Raw genomic sequence first — 5,268 nt, 5'->3', positions numbered from 1 at the left:
AGGGTGTGCTCCGTAACCAAGATATCTAAAAAAAATTATATGATCTGAACCAGAATTTTTATATGATTGTTATGACATCGAAAAAAATCTGATCGGAAACAGTTTTTTGTGCAGCTAAAATTCCGGCACAAAAGTCGTATCGTCGTAATTCATTTACGAAAAGTCAATACAACCCGGAATACACTTTAATTTAGTTAGTGGAACAACGTTTTGGTTGTTTCATGTTGAAACAAAAGTATTAGCGATCGAATCTAACAATCTGGCATAACTGTAATTTCTTCACTTTTGCCGTGATTGGAGAAAAAAAATTCTTTTTTTTTTAAATTTTTAATTGTGGAATGAAGATAATTTCATCTGATTTTTAACTGTAATTTTATTTGGAAGGGTAATTGAAATATTCACAAGATTTGTTGTTTAACGTGATTTTCGGTATAATTATGAGCAAACCGAATCGATTGCAGGGAGTGCTCCGTAACCAAGATATATAAAAAAAAATTCTATAATCTGAACCAGAATTTCTAAACGATTATTATGAAATCGAAAAAAATCTGATCGGAAATAGTTTTTTGTGTAGCTAAAATTCCGGCACAAAAGTTAAATCGTCGTAATTCATTTGCAAAAAGCTAATACAACACGGAATACACTTTAATTTAGTTAGTTGAACAACCTTTTGGTTGTTTCAGGTTGAAAAAAAAAGTATTAGCGATCAAATCGAACAGTCGGGCGTATGTGTAATTTCTTCATTTTTCCCGTGATTGGTCGAAAAATTTTTTTTTTTTTTTTTTAAATTTTCAAGGGTGGAATGAAGATAATTTCATTTGATTTTTAAGTGTTATTTTATTTGGAAGTGTAATTGAAATATTCACAAAATTAGGGATTTAAAGTGATTTTCGGTACAGTTATGAGTAACCGAATCGATTGCAGGGAGTGCTCTGTAACCAAGATATCAAAAAAAAATTATTTGATCTGAACCAGAATTTCTATACGATTGTCATGACCGCGAAAAAAATCTGATCGGAAACAGTTTTTTGTGCAGCTAAAATTCTGGCACAAAAGTCGAATCGTCGTAATTCATTTACAAAAAGTTATAATAAAACTCGGAATACACCTTAATGTAGTTAGTTGAACCACCTTTTGGTTGTTTCATGTTGAAACAAAAATATTAGCGACCAAATTGAACAATCGGGCGTAAGAGTAATTTCTTCATTTTTCCCGTGATTGGTCGAAATTTTTTTTTTTTTTTTTTAATTTTCAATGGTGGAATGAAGATAATTTCATATGGTTTTTAAGTGTAATTTTATTTAGATGTGTAATTGAAATATTCACAAAATTAGGGGTTTAACGTGACTTTTGGTACATATATGAGTAACCGAATCGATTGTAGGGAGTGTCCGTAACCAAGATATCTAAAAAAAATTATATGATCTGAACAATAATTTCTATACAATTATTATCAGATCGAAAAAAATGTACTCGGAAACAATTTTTTGTGCAGCTAAAATTCCAGCACAAAAGTCGAATCGTCGTAATTCATTTACAAAAAGTTATAATAAAACTCGGAATACACCTTAATTTAGGTAGTTGAACAACCTTTTGGTTGTTTCATGTTGAAACAAAAATATTAGTGATCAAATTGACCAATCGGGGGTAGGAGTAATTTCTTCATTTTTCCCATGATTGGTTGAAAAAAAAAAATTCTTTTTTTTTTTAAATTTTCAATGGTGGAATGAAGATAATTTCGTATGGTTTTTAAGTGTAATTTTATTTGGAAGTGTAATTGAATTATTCACAAGATTGGTTTTTTAAGGTGAATTTTGGTACAATTATGAGTAACTGAATCGATTGTAGGGAGTGCTCCGTAAAGAAGATATCTAAAAAAAATTATATGATCTAAACAAGAATTTCTATAGAATTATTATCACATCGAAAAAAATCTAATCGAAAATAGTTTTTTGTGCAACTAAAATTCCGGCACAAAAGTCGAATCGTCGTAATTCATTTATGAAAAGTCAATACAACCCGGAATACACTTTAATTTAGTTAGTTGAACAACCTTTTGGTTGTTTCATGTTGAAACAAATGTATTAGAGATCAAATCAAATAGTCGGGCGTAAGTGTAATTTCTTCATTTTTCCCGTGATTGGTTCCAAAAAAAAATTCTTTTTTTTTTTTAAATTTTCAATGGTGGAATGAAGATAATTTCATATGAATTTTATGTGTAATTTTATTTTGAAGTGTAATTGAAATATTCACAAGATTAGGGGTTTAACAAGATTTTTGGCACAATTATCAGTAATCGAATCGATTGCAGGGTGTGCACTGTAACAAAGATATCTAAAAAAAATTATATGATCTAAACCAGAATTTCTATACGATTGTTATGACATGGAAAAAAATTGATCGGAAACAGTTTTTTGTGCAGCTAAAATTCCTGGGCAAAAGTCGAATCGTCGTAATTGAATTACAAAAAGTCAATAAAACTTCAAATACACTTTAATTTAGTTAGTTGAACAACCTTTTGGTTCTTTCATGTTGAAACAAAAGTATTAGCGATCAAATCGAACAATCTAGCGTAACTGTAATTTCTTCACTTTTGCCGTGATTGTTGAAAAAAAAAATTCTTTTTTTTTTAATTTTTCATTGTGGAATGAAGATAATTTCATATGGTTTTTAAGTGTAATTTTATTTGGAAGGGTAATTGAAATATTCACAAGATTTGTTGTTTAACGTGATTTTCAGTATAATTATGAGCAAACCGAATTGATTGCAGGGAGTGCTCCATAACCAAGATATATAAAAAAAAATCTATAATCTAAACCAGAATTTCTAAACGATTATTATGAAATCGAAAAAAATCTGATCGGAAACAGTTTTTTGTGTAGCTAAAATTCCGGCACAAAAGTTAAATCGTCGTAATTCATTTGCAAAAAGCCAATACAACACGGACTACACTTTAATTTAGTTAGTTGAACAACCTTTTGGTTGTTTCAGGTTGAAAAAAAAAGTATTAGCGATCAAATCGAATAGTAGGGCGATGTGTCATTTCTTCAATTTTCCCCTGATTGGTCGCAAATTTTTTTTTTTCTTTTAAATTTTCAATGGTGGAATGAAGATAATTTCATATTAGTTTTTAGTGTAATTTTATTTGGAAGTGTACTTGAAATATTCACACGATTAGGGGTTTAACATGATTTTCGGTATTGTTATGAGTAACCGAATCGATTGCAGTGAGTGCTCCGTAACCAAGATATCAAAAAACAAATTAATTGATCAGAACCAGAATCTCTATACGATTGTTATGACACCGGAAGCAGTTTTTTGTGCAGCTAAAATTCTGACACAAAAGTTGAATCGTCGTAATTCATTTACAAAAAGTTATAATAAAACTCGGAATACAGCTTATTTTCGTTAGTTGAACAACCTTTTGGTTGTTTCATGTTGAAACCAAAATATTAGCGATCAAATTGAACAATCGGGCATAAGAGTAATTTCTTCATTTTTCACGTGATTGGTCGAAATTTTTTTTTTTTTTAAATTTTCAATGCTGGAATGAAGATAATTTCATATGGTTTTTAAGTGTAATTTTATTTGGAAGTGTAATTGAAATATTCACAAGATTGGTTGTTTAACGTGAATTTCAGTACAATTATGAGTAACCGAATCCATTGTAGGGAGTGCTCCGTAACCAAGATATGTAAAAAAAATTATATGATCTGAACAAGAATGTCTATACAATTATTATGACATCGAAAAGAGTCTGATCGGAAACAGTTTATCATGCAGCTAAATTTTAGGCACAAGAGTCGAATCGTCGTAATTCATTTACGAAAAGTCAATACAACCCAGAATACACTTTAATTTAGTTAGTTGAACAACCTTTTGGTTGTTTCATGTTGAAACAAAAGAATTAGAGATCAAATCGAACAGTCGAGCGTAAGTGTAATTTCCTCATTTTTCCAGTGATTGGTGGCAAAAAAAATTTCTTTTTTTTTTCTTAAACTTTCAATGGTGGAATGAAGATAATTTCATATGGATTTTATGTGTTATTTTATTTGGAATTGTTATTTAAATTTTCACAAGATTAGGGGTTTAATGTGATTTTTGGCACAATTATGAGAAACCGAATCGATTGCAGGGTGTGTTCTGTAACCAAGATATCTAAAAAAAATTATATGATCTAAACCAGAATTTCAATACGATTATTATAACATCGAAAAAAATCTGATCAGAAACAATTTTTTGTGCTGCTAAAATTCCGGCACAAAAGTCGAATCGTCGTAATTCATTTACAAAAGGTTATAAAAAAAACTCGGAATACACCTTAATTTAATTAGTTAAACAACCTTTCGGTTGTTTCATGTTGAATATAAAATATTGGCGATCAAATTGACCAATCGTGCATAAGAGTAATTTCTTCATTTTTCCCGTGATTGGTCGAAAAAAAAAATTCTTTTTTTTTTTCTAAATTTTCAATGGTTGAATGATGATAATTTCATATGGTTTTTAAGTGTAATTTTATTTGGAAGTGTAATTGAAATATTCATAAGATTGGTCGTTTAACGTGAATTTCGGTACAATTATGAGTAATCGAATTGATTGTAGAGAGTGCTCCGTAACCAAGATATTGAAAAAAAATTATTTGATCTGAACCAGAATTTCTATATGATTGTTATGACATCGAAAAAAATCTGATCGGAAACAGTTTTTTGTGCAGCTAAAATTCCAGCACAAAAGTCGAATCGTCGTAATTCATTTACAAAAAGTCAATAAAACTCGGAATACACTTTAATTTAGTTAGTTGAACAACCTTTTTGTTGTTTCATGTTGAAACAAAAGTATTAGCGATCAAATCGAACAATCTGGCGTAACTGGAATTTCTTCACTTTTGCCGTGATTGGTAAAAAAAAATATTTTTTTTTAATTTTTAATGGTGGAATGAAGATAATTTCCTATGGTTTTTAAGTATAATTTTATTTGTAAGGGTAATTGAAATATTCACAAGATTTGTTGTCTAACGTGATTTTCGATACAATTATGAGCAAACCGAATCGATTGCAGGGAGTGTTCCGTAACCAAGATATATAAAAAAAAATTCTATGATCTGAACCAGAATTTCTAAACGATTATTATGACATCCAAAAAAATCTTATCGGAAACACTTTTTTATGCTGCTAAAATTTTGGCACAAAATGTGAATCGTCGTAATTCATATGCAAAAAGTTAATACAACACGGAATACACTTTAGTTTAGTTACTTGAACAACATTT

This window comes from Diospyros lotus, chromosome 14 (genome assembly GCF_014633365.1).
Source record: "Diospyros lotus cultivar Yz01 chromosome 14, ASM1463336v1, whole genome shotgun sequence".
In the NCBI taxonomy this organism is placed as follows: domain Eukaryota; kingdom Viridiplantae; phylum Streptophyta; class Magnoliopsida; order Ericales; family Ebenaceae; genus Diospyros; species Diospyros lotus.
This window is presented reverse-complemented; position numbering follows the sequence as displayed.